Source organism: Ambystoma mexicanum, chromosome 5p, assembly GCF_040938575.1.
Source record: "Ambystoma mexicanum isolate Mex_15411 chromosome 5p, UKY_AmexF1_1, whole genome shotgun sequence".
Classification (NCBI taxonomy): Eukaryota; Metazoa; Chordata; class Amphibia; order Caudata; family Ambystomatidae; genus Ambystoma; species Ambystoma mexicanum.
This window is the reverse complement of record NC_090930.1, coordinates 448,614,452-448,634,158: the sequence shown is the minus strand read 5'-3', so window position 1 is coordinate 448,634,158 and position 19,707 is coordinate 448,614,452.

Here is a 19,707-nt window from a genome sequence, read left to right as displayed (position 1 = left end):
AGCCCCAAAAAACCCTTACCAGCATGGTGCTAATACTGGCATTGCGAACCACCCGTTAAGAGAACTGAGCAGTGTTCCCACCTGCCACAGGTGGACACAATCAGCACAGGTGGAGGCAATGGAGACTGTCGCAGCACAAAAGGAGCACACCACACCCCTTCACACACCCCTTCCCACACCAAGATGGTTCCAATACTAGCAGCATTACATGGGCTGGACGACATGATTGCAGTGCCGAAGCAACAACAACAGGCAGCACAGAGGAGACGCAGGAGGAGGAGGAGGAGGAGGGCAAGACAGGTGCAGCAAGCACCACCAGGGCACCTAGTCATACCATAGAGGCAGCCACCAATCCCCAGGATCAGTGCCAGTCCATTTAACCTAACCCCTGAGCAGATACACACCCTGTACCGTCTGGACCGGGATACCATCACCAGCATCGTGGACATTATACATGACGACATTGTGAGCCTCATAGACATCAGAACTGCCATCCCCCCTCTACTGAAGGTGGTGACCGTGCTCCACTTCCTGGCCACAGGCACCTACCAGCATACAGTGGGGCAGATGCATGGCATCTCACAACCAGTATTCTCACGCACGCTGAACCAGGTACTCCATGCCCTCCTGAAGCATGCACCTGAACACATATTCATGCCACGGACTGCCCAGGAGATCGCAAACACCAAAGGTGGCTTCTATTCACTGGCAGGCATCCCAAGTTGCATTGGGGCCATCGACTGTACCCATGTGGAATTGGTGGTCCCACATCACAATGAAGTAGTCTTCCGAAACAGGAAGCAATTCCACTCCATCAATGTCCAAATGGTATATGACGCTAACAAGATAATCACACATTGTTGTGCCCGATTTCCCGGATCAACCCATGATTCCATGGTCCTGTGGAACTCAACCATACCACGCTACATGGAGCGACAAGCCGGACAACGTTCATGGCTACTTGGTGAGTAGCAGGTCAAGCACATGGCAGTGTGATTGGGGGGGAGAGATACGTACTCCAACTGGGTGTGATGGGGGAGAGATACATACTCTAACTGGGTGTGATGGGGAGGGGGAAGAGATACATACTCCAACTGGGTGTGATGGGGAGGGAGATACATACTCCAACTGGGTGTGATGGGGGGATACATACTCCAACTGGGTGTGATGGGGGGGAGATACATACTCCAACTGGGTGTGATGGGGGGGGAGAGATACATACTCCAACTGGGTGTGATGGGGGAGAGATACATACTCCAACTGGGTGTAGCCTGTAGTCCGTAGGACAAATGGACATACAGATGTACGCCAATGTCCAACAGGGAAGGCCGCAATGTACTTGAGAAGAACCCACATGCAATTATAAGCTACACAACATAGAGAACAGTCCAGGTCTACGAATATTACACATCCATCCACATCCACATTGCACATCATGCCACACCACATAATACACAAATCCGCAACATGGCGTCAAGATGGTAATACAGTATCAGCGCAGCACAACATCAATACAGAAATGTGCCCTTGAATGCATGCAAAGGGATCACCCCTAGCCATAGCATTGAACCACACACCTATAGCACCAGTGAAGTGATGCTACACAGCATGGTAACATCAATGTCGGAATGGCAGTACACTAGCAGTGTGGTACCAAATGTGCATGGGCTCAGGGACACCTAAGACATGGCGTCACCCAGGACATGTCAATTGCTGTCGGAGGCATGAATCGGGCATGTCCACTTGCAGGGTCAAGCACACCTTTGCACATTGCAGTCACACAGATCGTCTGCATGCTGGTAGTCGTGGATTTCAATCAGAATGCAAAGGTGATTTGTGTGACATGTACATGCCGCTCCAGAGGTGAACAGTAACAGGTCCCCATTCTTCCCCCCATACAGGCGATGCCGGCTATCCCCTGAAGAGGTGGCTTCTTACCCCTGTACGGAACCCACAGAACCGACACAAAGAGGACTACAATCGTGCACATACCTGTACCTGTGTCGTGATTGAGCAGACATTTGGCCTTTTGAAGACACGGTTTAGGTGCATAAGCAGGTCGGGTGGCGCTCTCCTGTACGGCCATGAGAAGGTGGCCAAGATCACCATGGCATGTGTCATGCTGCACAATATGTGTATCAGACGCAATGTGCCACTGTCCCCTGACGTTCAAATGCAAGCACCTGATGAGGATGATGACGGTGATGAGGACGGAGGTGACGGGGATGCAGGTCATGCAAGAGGCGATGGCCAGGAGGGACGTGACGTGAGACAGCATCTGATCAACCAAATTTTCTGAGTAACATGGTTTCACTCTGTACGATGGATATGGGTAGTAATGCACTGGTGTCTGTGTTGAAGCGCACAATGGACCCTGTCACCAATAAAGTACACATACACAATGAAGAAGTCCAAGCCTGGGTTTTGATTAATCACCAGTGTATTAAGGAATTTTTAGATGTATAAGTGCATGTCCCCACCATCCCACCACCCTTCCCCCCTCCCCCCACAACAGTCCCGAAACACCCTTCCCCCTCCCCCACAACAGTCCCGAAACACCCTTCCTCCCTCCCCCCACAACAGTCCCAAAACACCCCTCCCCCCACAACAGTCCCGAAACACCCTTCCCCCATCCCCCCAAAACAGTCCCTTACGTGTCTGGTACAATGTTGTTGTCCAGCTGCACACGTGGAAGGTTGACCCTGCAGTCCCTATTCCCCATTGCCACCACCAGCATTAGGAGGCTGGGTTGACGTGCGCCTGGTGGTGCACGTGGAGCGGCGGAGGGGGCTTGTCTGCCTCGAACTGGCGGATGATGATGTGGCTGTCTGTCCCGGTGGTGGTGGTGGGAACTGGCGGTCCATCGCGTCCGCTATCCATGTGAGGACCTGCCTGAGTTGGCAAATCTCACCACACAGCCTGTTGGGGCAGGCTTCAATCGCCTCCCTTGAGTGCCTGGCAGTCTCTGTTATCTCCCCCTGAGACGGGCAGCCTCTTCCACATGCTGCCCAACCAGCACAGTTATGTCCTCTTGGCGCTGCCTGATGCTGGCCTGGTCAAGGGCCCTGTGGCGTTCCTGTGGTGTGGCTGCTGCACCTTCCTCTGCAACCAGGACATCTGGTGAAGCCACCGGTGGGCTACTGGACCCTCCCATGTTGTCCTCGCCAGACTGGCCACGGACACTGGACCCAGGTGTTTGCTGTGGAGTTGCCTCAGGGGCTCCGGGGGGGGGGTTGGGGTGTGCACTTCCATGGGGAAATTTATCGGGTTCTCCACATCTGAGAGCGGCACTGTGGTTGCCGCCTCACCTGTGGAACTTGTGGCAGCAGAGGGTGGGCCCTCCGTGGCTGGAATCTGTGGTGGGGGTTCACTTTTGAAGGTGGGGCAGTTGTTGCTGGTGTGGACAGCGGTATGGTAGCAGTGGCACTCGGCTGATGTTTGGCACTCTGCATGGGAACTCTTCTCCCTTTGCCCCTTGATGTAGTGGGGGTGTCCCCTGTGTCCTGTGGCCTTGGTTTTTTCGTGGCAGGGGGTGCCAGAGTTGCAGTGCGAGGTTCTTCACTGTCTGTATGTGAGCCTGTCGGGGACAAAGAGCAGGATGGCATTGGTGATGGTTCAGTGTACTTCATGCAGAATACATTATTCATGCAGTTGTGAGCATTGGGACTTCATTGGTAGGGATGCAGGTGATGTGTTTGTTGAGTGGGTCATCCATGCATGGTTCTGTGTGGCACTTGTCTCTGGTGATGCGTGCATGTGTGTGTGTTTGGGTTTGGCACTGACATGGCCAGGGTTGTATGCATGTATGGATGTTTGCGCATCCATGAGGTGAATCTGGGCTCCCATTTGGGGGGACCGCAACATTCACAGTGCATACTTTCATGTGTACACTCACCTCCATCTGATGTAGTTGCCACACCATGCTCCCAACTCCCTCAATCGATTCAACACCGATCATGTTGGCGCAGGTCTCCTCCCACTCCTTTAGTTTTATAGGCAAATCGGCTCCACCTCCTGTGGCCATGTTGCGGTTCGCAGACAGGATGCTGCGGACTCGGAGGCTGAGGTCATCCCACCGCTTTCTGCACTCCCAGAGAGTGCGGGTGGTGGTGCCCACTGCACTCACTTTCAGGGCAACCTCTGCCCAAATAGCCTTCTTGCGGATCAGGGTCTCCCGCCACATGCCGTTCGCAAATACCACATCGGCATTCGCTGCAAGGGTCTCAGTGAGCATTGTTAGCTCCTCGTTGGTGAACTTCTCCTTGCGCTGGCGGTCGGTTGTTTTTTTAATAGCCTTAGGCATGGCGAGGGTATCCTTGTGGCTTTCTAATAGCAAAGTTCTCAAAACAGGTCCAGGGGGCAGAGGATGGCAATGGATTGTGTTTTTAAAGATGACTGCCATGCTCCTTCCCTTTCCTGTGCGATGACGCTATTTCCGGTTCCGCTATTTAACGGTGACCGCTAATTGCGGTGACCGCTAATTGCGATGACCGCTATTAGCGGTGACCGCTGTTTGCATGTTGCGGGAGGTCGGAAGTACTATCAGCACTTTCATCGGTGCCGCTAAGGGTCTTTTTGGGGTCTTAAGCGGCATGGTGGTAGGGTCATTACCTGCATGGTGCTATGCTCGTGTCCGCGTACTCGTAATGGTACGCTATTAGCGCCCTCTTGCCAAGGTGGACACGTTAATAGCGCCATGCCAGTAAATTACGATATTTAGCGCACAACGTGCAATGAGGCCCACTGTCTCATTGTGGGAAATGTTAGCCGATGTTAGACTTGTGTGAACATGTAAAAAAATGAATTTGTACCAGCCTGCATTTTATGTATGTAAGCTGCAGAACGTGTGCTATGGGTTAGATAATGCAGTGGTTCAGTAGTATGTATTTCTTATCAAACTTGAGTGTAGATAACATAGGCAGCAATGAAAATGTGTGTAAATGAAAACTCGGTGCTAGGCCTTATCTTGACATTTGAAAATTGTGTGTGTGTGTGTTTGTGTGTGTATGTGTTTTAGAGGGCAGCACACATACTATCACAGCTTTGTAAATTGTAAGCCTTTGTATTTGTTTTTAAATGCCGGACCCGGTTGTAACTGTGTACTGCGCTGTTGGTCCTATGGAAGCAGATGTGCTTACAAGATATATGAGAAATTGTGAAGTGGCAGATAGCACATGTGTTAATGTTAAGCAACGCAGATCCCATGGAGAAAAGACCAGTTTTTTCTTTCACACAACCAATTGAAAATATTTATATAAACAATGTTACAAACACATTCAGGGTTGGGCCTTGCATTAACACTTTTTATAAGGAACAGACAATGACAAAGTTGATAGCCCTGGCCTTTTATATAGGTATAGTGAAGTTTGCTTAAAGCAAGCAGAAATGAATGGATAATGTTACACTCTGGGCTGTGCTACTAATTCTTGAATAATTTTGTGTTTTTGGAGAATAGTCAGCCACATGTGAGCAATCTGAATTTGAATATAGGGGTGTAGAGGGAGGATTGTTATAGACTGTATTAAAAGACTCTGGGCCTAGTTGGAAAGCGTTGCTTTTCGGTTCAGCACGTGCCTAGTGACACAATGTGAAACAAATTCTGCACCAATGCGCTACATTTAACACATGTGCAATGTGCTTTCTTAATTGTGTAACACAAATTTAAAATATGTGTTTTCAAATTTTAGAAGGGAAAAGGCATTGACAAAGTTAATAGCCCTTTCTTTTATATAGGTATTATATTTTGTGCAAGCTCTAAAAATCTGATGAATTAATTTAGACCCTTAGCCTGGTTGGAAAGCACCTTTTACAATGATGCCTTAGCTGTTTTATTGGCCTGTTCGATCCTATGTTGGTGTAATAATTACATTATATTTATTTAGACTTGTGCTCTTGGGTTTCATATGCAGGGTGCTTTCTTAATTGTGTGTCATGAATTTAAAATATGTTTTCAACTTTTACAGCGTTTTATAGAATGACAGTTCTGCCAGTGTGTCACAGATCTGACAGGTGGTTGAAATACTGGCACAGCTATTTATTTTGTACAAAGGGTCTGGCATTTTTAAGGATGACAAGAATCAGTGGGCCTCATTCCGAGATTGGAGTCAGTCATAGCGCTATTTGCCTCCATTTGCCTCCAATAACGGTAGCGGCTTCGCTCTCGTTCAATGGGGATTTACCAGTGTAGTCCGACCTTTGCGGGACCGGTAAAAAGCCATTCCCCATTCCCATTTGAGCCCCCATAGGGCTCAACGGGAATGGGGAAGGCGCTAATAATGGTACCACAAATTGCAGTACCGTTATTAGCTCTGAAGTCCCTTAACGGGTCCCGTCCATAATGCCTGGTCAGACCAGGCGTTAAAGGAGGGACCTGTTAAGGGACCTCGTAGTATGGCGGTAAGGGATTACCGGCACCGGTCTCCTTAATGGTGCCTGGTATCCCTTACCGCCCTACTCGGAATGAGGCCCAGTGTGTAAAATATGTTTTATACTGATTGTATATTTTTGTATGTTTTAAAAAAATATTTTTTATTGTTTATTGGTTAAACCGTATTCAACCTTAACAACACAATCAATAAGAACAAATAAATAAAAAATTCATGAATATCATCACACAGATAAAACCAATGTACATTAACATACACATTTCCTTCAAAGCAGTTTTGTTTACCAACAATTCAAATCACATAAAAACATTTCTAAAACCCTTAATCATTTCATTTGAAACTGTTAAAAAAATTCACCACATATATAACAATCAATGCTCGATGACCAAGTACACATATTTCCCAAAATTACTCCCAATCAATACTAATACAAATATCAAAAAACTTCTTAAAGTGTAAATATCTCTGTGTTCTCAAACTCAGGCACTCAACAAGTAGATGCTTAAGGGTTGAAGCCCTTTTACTTTGCTTACATAAACAACATTCTGCACCAATCTCCTGTACAAGTTTGCATCTTAAAAACACTTCTGCGGTTAAATACAGGTTGCAACGAAAGAAGAGAAAATCCTTCCCAGTCCTAGCACATGGAAAGATTTCTAAGAAATTGGCAATAATACCCCTCCACTTGTGCTTGCCCTGTAGATGACTCAGACTAATATAACCATGCAATAGTTGTAAATATAACTACAAGTCTTGGCTGAGCATAGATTTTTTAACCCTAGTTGGATCATTCACCAGATCATCATTAGAAAGCCCTCAGTATTAAAGTGCAACGTTCAGCATATTGCACCATTGGAACCATTCACTTATACATCATTTCAGCAATGTCACTATATAATGTATTATCTGGAGCTTGTAGAAATTTCAGATATAGTAGTATAATGCGCCACTGATCTTTAACTTTGAAGGAATTTAGGCCCAGCTCATGTCTTATTAGTTTGTTTGTTTGTGTGTTTGTTTTATTATTTATAATGTGTGCCAAACCCAGAGGTAGCAGGGCGCAAGGGCATCAAGAGGGTTGTTCAGCTTAGGTTACATAAGGCACAGAGTAAAGTACAGCTAGGATTGCAATGCTGTACACATCATCAACATTAAACGAGCAGCACAGAAAATATGCAAAGGGATGTGAGCACTAAGTATAGGTGAACGCTAAATACAAAGAGTAGTTGGTGAGGGGTAGATTATGTATAGGTGTACTATATACGAGTAACAAGCAGTTATGCAGTAAAGGATTAATAGACAAAGTGAAGGCAGAGTAAATGCAATAGGTCATATTATACATACAGTAGTTATATTCTACATGTTTCATACTATAACGGTATGTATAAATGGAGACCTCAGAGATCTCTTGTGATATAGATTAGTTGGCATCTTCCTTGATACAGTGGATAAAATTGGATCTGAATTGTAAGTAAGGAAGATCTTTCCTCAAGGAAGGAGGGAGGGAGTTCCAATGTTGTGCTGCTTTGACGGGAAAGCTGCTCCCACCAGTCATAGTGCGTTTAAATCTGGGCACCAGTAGAAGATTGGAGTTGGCCTTTCTCGAAGGGCGGCTAGATGCTTGTCTAGTGAATATAGCTGTAAGGTATTGGGGGCGGATTGGTGGAGACATTTATGAGTCAAGGAAACTGATTTAAGGAAGATCTTGTCTTTCGTAGAGAGCCAATTGACGGATCTTCTGAGGTCTGAGATGTGGGCTTTCTTTGGGAGACTTAAGGCGTTATTTTGCAGGATTTGAATCTTGTTCGTAATGTATTTGTTGCTACCTACGTAGAGAGCATTACGATAGTCCAGCTTGGACAAGATTAGGGCTCTAGCTAGAGTGATGCAGTTGTTAGGTGTGAGGAAGGGCTTGGCTGCTCTGATTAATTTACAGGTGTAGGAGGTAGCATAAGCCATAGCATTTACTTGTTTTTTAAATGTTAGTGTGGAGTCTAGATGAAAGGCAAGGGTTTTGACCTCTCTAGCCACAGCAATGATATTATTATCAATTTTGAATGAGGAGTAATTCTGACCTAGTTTGTTAAGATTAGAGGTGGTGCCTAGAATGAGGAGTTCCGTTTTGTCATCATTCAGGCATAGACCTTGAGAGGCCATCCATGCCCAGATGATGAGGTACACTCTATTCACAAAAGCCAAAACCTTGTCGTAATCTCCTGTCAGCGGGATGAGGATCTGTGTATCATCAGCATAATTTCTGTAGGTGATACCCAGGCAATCAAGATCATCGAAAAGGGGCTTTGTGAAGTTGTTGTACAGGGTCGGAGAAACACATGAGCCCTGGGGCACACCACAAGAGATAGGCATGGGGTCCGCAGCTGCTAGAGGGGAGAAAACTCACATTGTTCTGTTGCTGAGGAAGGACTGAATCCAGTCAACTGCCTCTTGGGAGAAGTGGGCCACAGAGTCTAAATGGTTACAGAGAATCTTGTGGTCAACCAAATCGAATGCTGCTGAGAGATCAAAGAGCAGCAGTAGTGCGGTCTTACCCTCATCTCTCAGCGCATCTATTTGTGCCTTAAGGTCTATGAGTGCAGTCTCAGTTCCATGTTGGGGTCTGAAACCTGACTGTTGGACTCCTAGAAGGTGGTTATATTCAAGATAGTGTTGGATTTGTAAGTATGCTATTTTGTCTAGGATTTTAAGTAGAAATAGCACTGTAGTGATGGGACGGTAATTGGAAGGGATGGAAAGATCTAGATTGCATTTTTTAAGGAGTGGGAGGACCCAGGAGTTTTTCAGGTTGTTGGGTATTGTACCTGAGGTAAAGGACGCGTTTATAAGTTAAGTGATAAAAGGGGAGAGTTCACGGGCTGCGATTTCTTTTTTTTTGAGTTGGGCATTGGTCACCATGGCAATTAGAAGGTTTGAGAGTAAGGATAACTTTTTCAACCTCTTTGATGGATACTTTGTGAAAGTTAAAGTGGGGAGTGGGTGAGAGGGGTGGTATCGCGACGGTGTGAGGCACTGGCGCAATGGTATTGCTATACTTAGAAGTGGTGAGGAGAGTGTCTTTTTTATTGTTGATCTTGGTCTGAAGGGTTATTTAATTGGCCAGGGCATTTTGTATACCCGTGCACCAATTTTTGTCCTTGAGGCAGGAATCTGGGGTTTGAATAGGGGATACTACCTCTTTGAGGATTGCGAAGAGCTCTTTGATATTAGACTTGGCTTGAGAACTTTCGGAGGTTGTAGGAGGTTTGTTTGGCTAGGATGATTTCTTTTTTATGGAGCGAGGCTAGTTTACTCAAGTTGTTCTTGTTGGACTCGGATGGATCTAGCTTCCAGGTTTTTAGGCTTTGACGTTTCTCTTGTATAATTGCTTTCAGATGGGGATAGACCCAAGTGTTCACATGTTTTCAGGGTTTGCTCTTTCTAATTTTCAATGGAGCTATGTAATCAAGGGATGATAGCATCACTTTGTTGTACATATCTACCATAGTGAATGGGTCTGTGTGGTCCAAAATTGAGTTCAAGGTAGGTAGAATCAAGAGGATAAGATTTTTGGAAGTAATGTTTTGTTTATTCCTGGCGGGGACAGCTGGAGCTATGCTATCGCCATGCAGAGGAGTTGAGGCCTCTAAGGAGAACGAGATCAGATGATGGTCAGACCATGGCTGTGGCATTATAGAGGTGACGGTTGTTAAGCAATTGTGTTCGGCAATCCAATCAAGGGTCCTGCCTTTGATGTGGGTGGCACCTGTGATCTTTTGGGTGGATCCTAATTCCTCCAAGGAATTGTTAATCTGAGTGGCATTTAAATCTAAAGGGTCATTAAAGCCGAGGTTGAAGTCTCCTAGGATGAGGCACTGAGAAGAGTTCTTGAGGTTGTTAGAAAGGATATTCGTTAGGTCTTCTTCAAAGGAGCGTAGAGGTCCTGGCGGCCAGTATATATGAGGTGGATAGAGACAGACTGAGTGTTAGAGATGGTTAACTTAGTGGTGAGGAATTCACATGAATCTGTGTTATGAGGCGATGAGAGTCTCAGTGTTAGGTTGGTTTTAGCAATTATAGCAAAACCTCCACCTCGAGGGGTAGTGCGATCTAGTCTTAGGAGGGTGTAATCATCTGGGATTGCTAGCATAATTGCTGGACCTGCTGCAGGGTGGGGCCAAGATTCAGTGATGGCTAGGAAGTCTATATTTTCACTTTGTAGTAGGTCTGCTATTTCTGTGGCGTTGGCCACCATAGAGCGGGCATTTATAAGTGCACCTTTTATCTCGGTCTGTATCGGTTGAGCCGATGATAACTGTGCCTTGTGATGGCATTTCAGAGGGGTGATGGGCTCTCAGAAAAGTCTGCTATTGAGCTGGATTAGGTGCTGGGAGTGATTGATTTTGCAAGAAGGGGTAGTAGCATTACGCAGCGCTATTTTTGTTAAAGGGTCATACAGTCTAGGAAGTCTGGCACGTAATATAAAGTTTCTCTGTTGTAGAGTGCAAGTTCTGGTGGTCATGTCAACCTACTTAGGGAGTTCATGCGCAAAGTCTTGTGGGAGGGGGGGTTGGAGCATGGTAAAGTCTTGTAAGGTAATTATGTGGAGGAGGGTCCTTAGTAGAACAGTGTAGAGCGGTGGAAGATGCATAACATATGCGTAGGGGCTATTATGTGGTAGTTGTATTAGTGGACCGTAGACAGTAATAGTATATGGTCTGCTATAGATATGTGTTAATAGGTTTTCAGGTGGACTGATGTGGGATTAGGCATGTATTACCATGAGTCCAAGGGAGTACAATAGGCTAACTGAGCATATAACAAACAGGTTAGAGTGATACAGTATTGAAGAGTACAGTCTATAGGCTTTCATGGCATAGCAAATCTAACAGGGTACAGGTGTATATGAGCATATTGCTATTGCGGAATTGGATAGTAGGATAGACTATGCGATAGTAGTGATATGCTATGACACATGAGCAGTGAGCTCATGGAGAGATTATACTGGGTGGCATATTAAATGGCAGGCATTCTCATGACAAAAGTAAATTAGTTAATATAAAACAGGTTACAGTGCAATTTATAGTAATGCTAAAAGGCCATTTGCATTGTTGGAGGGTACGAGTGAAATCAAGGAGGGGGGCTCGCAGAAGTTGTACAAGAGCGGCATATATGGTTCGGAAAGGATTATAGCAGCATACGTTTTATAAAAACGGGCAGTATGCGTAGTTCAGGTAAATGCAAGTCGAGTCATTATCTGTGCAGGCTTTGCTTCAATCAAGTGGGCCGGATGAAAGTTACCTTAGCGAAAAGTTGTAGAGTAGGTGCTTTGTGACTCACAGGCAGAAGGGGAAAACAGCTTGTAGCGTAGCGCGCCGACACGCCTGGTCACGCTCGGTCAGCTCAGTCAGAGGTTGGCCTTCTCTCTAGGCCTTACCTCGTTGGCCGGCTCTCGCCTGCCGGTGATTCGTAGCAAGGTATGAAGGTGGCACAGCCAATCCAATGGCTCCTGCAGCCAATATGCAGTCAGGCATGCAGTAGGGACGAGATCAGGCGCAGAGTGCTCAAACCGCGGAAGCCATTTTGGATGGTGCCAATCAGTCGCTTTTCAAACGATGTGTTAGCTCACGGTCAGTGTGCTAAAGGATATCAGCAGCAAATGTAGTAGTGTTGCTATTCAAGATATTGCAGGCGGGGTGCTTCAAATAAAATCGAATTTGGGCAATTTTGGGCGATTACGGACCGCAATGTGTAGAGGGGCTCTTAGGCAGCTGATAATATGCCTAGAGCTAGCCTCTGCATCTCAGCATCTCGGGAGAGGAAGGGTACTGCTCCTGCAGCACACACCGAGGCTGTGGAGCTCTTGCTCGTGTTGTGGGTGAACTGAGACTATCAGTAAAATATCATTGGCTTACACCAACCAACATAATGAAAAATTCCTAATTGCAGATATTGGGATGGAGTTCGGGACACCGAGCACCCTACGCCAAATTGCACCTTCCAACACTGTTAAGTAATCCAGTGCCCAAACTTTCCACAACTCAATGCCATATAGTAGCTTCAGGCCTACTTTCCCCTCAAAGAATTTAAATAGCGATATAAATGAGCATTTACAATAATGATTCTTAATACGTTTTATCTGTGGGATGAGAGCCTCTGCTTTCACTCTCAAATAACCGATATGTGCTTTGTCAGGAGAACCAGTAATGGGAAACCCCAAGTAAACCTAAGAATTAGCCCTGCTCACAGTTGAGCCATTCAAAGACCAACATAGTACTACCTTTCTTTTCTTCTTTGTTAATGAAAGAATCTTAGTTTTCCTAAGGTTCATCTTTAAGCAATTCTCCCTAGCGAAGACGTAAAAGGCGACCAATAGTCATTGCAACCCTTTACCTGTACACTCTATCAGTAAAATATCATTGGCTTACACCAACCAACATACCGATAAATTCCTAATTTTAGGGGTAACAAATGCTGAGGATTCTAAAGACTTGCCGGCATCAGATACATATAAATTGAAAGGTCAGGGGGCCAAAATGCTCCCCTGCCTAAGTCCATTAAATGTAGCAATTTTCTGTCATGATGTACCCTCTTGTTTAGCCTAACTCTCAAATTTTTTATAGAAATGACCCTCATGTTTTTTATGGAAATGACGCCAACAATTGGATGTTGCAGCTGGGAGACTATATGGATGTGGATTCTGACAGCGATAACTGGTAGCAATTGGAATTATGGTGTTTCATACATCTAACGCAACAAGCCCCATATGCTTTCGGAGCCAACTAGCGCCGATGGAGTTTTCTGGGGGTCCGAGCACTAAGGAGTTGTTTTATTTATATTCATGAATGGCTGTATTGGGATTACCGCCTTTATCAATTACCACTGGAATGTCTGGGATGCCAACATCGGAGAGCTGTTTTTCAAATTTATTAATGGTAGTTTTGGGACTGCAGCCTCCAACAGGCATTTGCTTTCAAGTGTTAACAAGCCCAAGGATGATGGGCAGCTGCCGCAGTTTCAGAAAGGCTTTTGGGTCACATTAACACAGTTGAATGGATGGGGCAGTTGAGTGATGAGATTGGCTTTTCTGATTTCTCAATGGATCTTGGTAATCGATACCTTGGGAATGTCTCGATTTATGGATGCAGGCTCAAGAAACCGTGACAGATTTCGCTGCTTTGTCATTGCACAGGGGCATACATTTGGTGCAGCTGCATTACCAAGGATTCAATCATTGAGTTTTGACAGCCGGCGCTACAGAATATGGCGATGGCCATGACAGTTTTAAAGCATAATGCAGCGTTTTACAGGTTTATGGGGTAGAGAGGCCATATCTAGCTACTAGTAAGCTGCAGGAACACATATTTTTGATGTTTATGTATGTCTGTCTTCTATATCAAACTCTGGTTAATGGGTATCAATGACTGCACAAAATGCTAACGCTCGGTACGGCGTTGCTCGCTATTAAAACAACAGAAAAACGTGTTGAATTGTTTTGAAGGGCATTTCGCTAAAGTAGACAGGAGTGTCATTTAGATGGCCCGGTGCAGAAATTAACACTAATCTAGAGTCTTAAAGTATGCAACTCTTTTAGCACTGTCTATTGGAGTGACAGGCAAAGTATTGCCTGGTGCTATGGGACCTTTCCATTTATGAAACAATATTTTTTGTGCTGACGCTTATGAGATAGAACAAATCAAATGGTTAATATGGAGAACATGTAATTAATTGTCGGTGGGAAAAAATTTGATTTAATGCTGCTTCTGGTGTATAGAGAAGTTGTAGACTTTATGGTGGTGAGGCAAGAATACATTAATATTCTAAGTGTAAGGCCTATGATTTATTTATTAAACATATTAATGTTTTGTACAGCACCTTTTGCCACATTTTCTGTGAATATACTTATGTCGGTATGTGTATTTATTAAACTGCTACTTTTCTTAACAACCTTTGGCAGCGGCACATGGAATGAATACATTTTAAGCCTGATAATGTTGACCCACATCATAGCATTTTGTTAAATTATTTAAGTGCTTTACAGCAGTATCATACAAAACCAACTGTGCTAGAAGTATATTAATACATTGTAAAACGCATGTGACTGGATATCTTCGAGCAAGAGTTAAAATTCCTTTTGCAGGCAGTGGTTTTGTGTATAACACAAATCAGGGCTTGCATCGAATTAACATGCAGAATACCTCAAACATAATCTGCATTTAAAATGTGAAGTTAAGTCATTCTCAACTATTCCCATAATCAGAACACAAACTGCTGATGCCTCTGATTAAACACATGACGCAATGGGTCAAATGAATACTCAGTGGATAAAAATAATCTCTGAATGATCAAAGGTATGGTGTGCTTCATGGGATCTTTTCATACAACATATAAAATGTATATCACATTTATATCAAAGGTTGATGTTACTGCTTGATAACGTGAACTCAAATGTATAGCTGATGCTAAATTCATGATGTTATTTAAGTACACATCATATAGCATTTAAAGCAAATTGACCCCTAAATAGCTATGTTTCACTTTTAATTTGTTATTTATATGCCGCTAAATATATGTCTAAGTAAAGATATAATAATGTGCATTGAAAATAAGCTTTGAGCAGAGAACGACACTTGCATTAGATGCACCAACATCTACTACCCTAAAGATTACTGCTTTCATAAACACAAGTAAGAAAGTACGTGAAAATGAGATAATAGATAGAGGGCCTCATTACGACCCCGGCGGTAGCCGTGCTGGTAAAAACAGCACGGCTGCCGCCGGAGTTGTGTTTTTTGCGGTGCCTGGCTTTGCAGAATTACCGGGGCATTACAGCCCCGGTGGTCCCGGTAATTTCCCAAAGCCAGGCGCCGGAAAAAGTAACTCCCCATCTCCATTCGAGTCCCATAGGTCTCAATCGAAATGGGTAGGACAGAAGCACCGGCAGTGTGTGTAACAGTGCCAGTGCTTCCGTCAAAGTCTGCGGGCGGGTGCCGTTCCACCCGGCAGGACAGACCTAGTGGTATGGACAGCACCCACTCGCAGAACTCAGAGTGTGCCGGGCCGGTAACAACGGTACCGGTAGATTAACGGCACCGTTGTTACCGGACCGGCACACTCATAATGAGGCCCATTGTCTTTGAATGTTTAGAGACTCCCTGCCAAAAGTAGCATCATGCAAGCCTCATCATTCAAAGCTTTCTTCTCACAAATCCGATATGTCAAACACACTATGCCATCAGAGATTTTTCTTTTGAGAAAAGTCAAAATCCTAATTGGTTCTGCAAACATCGAGTCCTTTCTGGCTGACGCACTTCACTGCCACACAATAACTTACTTGCACGAGAATATTTCTATTGCACTGCTTAAAAAGGTCCACTGGCCACTACTATATATTATTAGGCTTTTCATTTTCATAGATCAGCAGTGTGGCCCACAAGAGGTGGTTTTGAATCCAATCCATTCAACTTTCCAAATTAGTCTGAGTCCCCTGACCTGTACACTTTTTTTTCTTTTTAAATGTGAATTCTACGCAATCTTTCCATGCCGCACTATGTGACAATAGATACTTAATTCCCACTGCCCTTCCCCAGCCTCCTCTTTCACAGCCCTTAATTTGGGAAAATAGTCTGATTCAGGCTGGGCTGCAGGAAGCACACTCCAGCTTCAGAATATGGCTCATCCTTAGTGCTGAAAATTATACCCAAGATGACAAATCAAATTTTTGCATTGAATAATAGGAGCATCCTTTACACATTAGAATTTCTCAACCGTTAATTAGTGGTTAAAGCCACTTAACTAACTCTCTGAGGCTCATGTGTGAAGATTTGCACTCTCACAGCCTCAACAATGAATGGGTCAATGAGCATCAAAATGATTCTGTATGACACATATTTATTGTAGGCTCACCATGCAAAGTATGCAGAATACATAATTTCACACTTTCTATGATCACTCTCCATACGAGATTGTTGTGGTATGTTTTGAAGTGTGTGTAGCTAAAGCATGTGGAGCTGGGACTTTTTTTACAATATGAAAATATAAACTCTAGGATTTTTACATTTCCTTTGATGCTTGATACTGCAACACATGAAAAGTAAGCAGACAGACCACACATACTTTAGACATGAAGTCTGATAATGTTGGAATCTATGGTGAGCACTTTGAAATTACCTATTTTCCACTAATTATGGGCTACTGCCTTCATATGCTAAGGGCTGAAGTAGCCAATTATTTTCACTTGTTCATGATGATTCATGGGGTGCACACTCTCATTACACAAGCCATCCATGTTTGTGTGTAAATACTTTATGGATAATCTAACATAGGCTGTCAAAATTCCATGATTGAATCCTTGGTAGCACAGCTGCCCCAAATGTATACCCCCTTGTGATGACAAAGCAGTGAAATCTGTCACGGTTTCTTGAGCCTGCATCCATAATCCGAGACATTCCCAAAACAAGATTACCAAGATCCATTGAGAAATCAGAAATGCCAATCTCCATCGCTGAGCTGCCATATCCATTCAATTATGTTAAAGCGACCCAAAAGCCATTCTGAAACTGCGGCAGGCCCCCATCATCCTTAGGGCTTGTTAACATTTCAAAGCAAATGCCTGCTGGAAGCTGCATTTCCAAAATAACCATTGATGAATTTGAAAAACGGCTCTGCAATTTTGGCATCCCAGAAATTCCGGTGGTGATTGAAAAAGGCGGTAATCCCAAAACAGCCATTAATGAATCAACCTAAAACAGCTCCTTGGTGTTGGGACCCCCAGAAACCTCCATCAGCCCTTGCTGCCCCCGAAAGCAAATGGAGCTTGTTGCATTAGATGTATCAAACACCATGATTTCAATAGCTAACGGTTATCGACTGTCAGAATCCCCATCCATCGAGTCTCCCTGCTGTAACATCCAATTGTTGCCAGACATTTCTCTAAACAACATAAAAAATATACAATCATTATAAAGCATCTTTTACACACTGATTTACACACTGATTCTTGTCATCCTTAAAAATGGCAGACAGTTTGTACAAAATAAAAAGCGCCGCCAGTGTTTCAACCACCTGTCTGATCTGTGACACATTGGCAGAACTGTCATTCTATAAAAGGCAGTACAAGTTGAAAACATATTTTTTAATTCATGGTACACAATTAAGAAAGCACCCTGCACATGAATCCCAAGAGACCAAACTCTAAATTAATATAAGGTAATTAGTACACCAACATTGGATTGCAACAGGGCCAATAAAACAGCTAAGGCCTCATTAAAAGGCGCTTTCCAACCAGGCCCAAAGTCTAAATTAATTCATCATATTTGCAGATCTTGCATAAAATATATTTTCTGCCCCCCTATATTCAAATTCAGCTTGCCCCAATGCAGCAGACTATTCTCCAAAAACACTAATTGTATTTATTTTATTCTATTGTGCATTTGTAAGGCGCTTATGCAGCAAGTACATTGTATTTCAAAGCACCCAAAGGGAAACAGGGAGGGAACATGGGATTGAAAAACAATTAAAACACTGAAGGATAAAGACGGACCTACTAGGTTTTGTGAGCATTCAGAACGTGCAAGTGCAGAGAAAGGAGAGGGGAATAGGGAGTGGGGGTAAGTGCTAGAAGTGCCTGTGCTTGTGAGTGAGCAGCAGATGTAAGTGCTCAGTAGAGGAAGTGCTAGGGAGAGGTCAGCTGCCAATAAATAAGTGATGGCCTACAGTGGCAGCTGGGAGCAGGGCAGAGACTGCAGGTGATTGGGTGTGGGAGGCCAGGGCCCAGAAGCACACATAAAGGCCCCAGTCACCAATCTCGGCAACTGTGGGATAGGCAGAGGAGGGAGGGACGGAGGAGGTGAAAAGGAAAATCTTGAGGAGCTTCCAGAAATTGAGGAGATCTGGATCAAGACGAAGGGGGAGCCAGCTGAGGAATGAGTTTGGCCACTAGCCCTCTGTTTAGCGAAGCCCTTGACACACAGGGAGTTGGTACCGGAGGAACGTAAAGATCTAGAGGGAGAGTATTCAGTAAGAGCAAGTTGTAGATAGTGTGCAGACTTTGCGGGGGTGTCTGGATAATAAATTCTGGGGCGTTTTGGGCATATCATACCTCTGCGGATTCCCACGGGTGTCCTCTTTTCGGAAATGCATGGGGTTCCCTGTTTTCCCCGGTAGCTTGGACACCCGAGGCCCATATCTGTATGTTGTGCCGGTCAGCAGAGCGTCTCAAATTCCGGTCTGAAAACAGACTTGGGGTTACTTGTGTTTTAGGCTTTCCCCTTTGCCGGCCAGGTAGGTGCACCCACACATGTGAGGTACCGTTTTCATCGGGACACCTGTGGGAACGTGGGACGGTAGGCCATGTGTTGTTGGGGGCGTGTTTCGATGGGTGAGCCGAGCGAAATGTGCAGAAAATGTATTTTTTTCCCCACATTTCGGACTTTGCAGGGCTGTCTGGGTAATAAATTATGGGGCGATTTGGGCATATCATACATCTGTGGATTCCCACGGGTGTCCTCTTTTCGGAAATGCATGGGGTTCCCCGTTTTCCCCGTTGGCTTGGACACCCAAGGCCCATATCTGTATGTTGTGCCGGTCAGCAGAGCGTCTCAAATTCTGGTCTGAAAACAGACTTGGGGTTACTTGTGTTTTAGGCTTTCCCCTTGGCGGCCAGGTAGGTGCACCCACACATGTGAGGTACCGTTTTTACCGGGACACCTTTGGAAACGCGGGACGGTAGGCCATGTGTTGTTGGGGGCGTGTTTCGATGGGTGTGCCGAACGAAATGTGCGGAAAATGCATTTTTATCCCACATTTCAGATTTTGCGGGGGTGTCACGGTAATAAATTCTGGGGCGATTTGGCCATATCACACCTCTACTGATTCCCACGGGTGTCCTCTTTTCGGAAAAGCATGGGGTTCCCTGTTTTCCCCGGTAGCTTGGACACGCGAGGCCCATATCTGTATGTTGTGCCGGTCAGCAGAGCGTCTCAAATTCCGGTCTGAAAACAGACTTGGGGTTACTTGTGTTTTAGGCTTTCCCCTTGGCGGCCAGGTAGGTGCACCCACACATGTGAGGTACCGTTTTCATCGGGACACCTGTGCAAACGTGGGACGGTAGGCCATGTGTTGTTGGGGGCGTGTTTCGATGGGTGAGCCGAGCGAAATGTGCAGAAAATGTATTTTTTTCCCCACATTTCGGACTTTGCGGGGCTGTCTGGGTAATAAATTATGGGGCGATTTGGGCATATCATACATCTGTGGATTCCCACGGGTGTCCTCTTTTCGGAAATGCATGGGGTTCCCCGTTTTCCCCGTTGGCTTGGACACCCAAGGC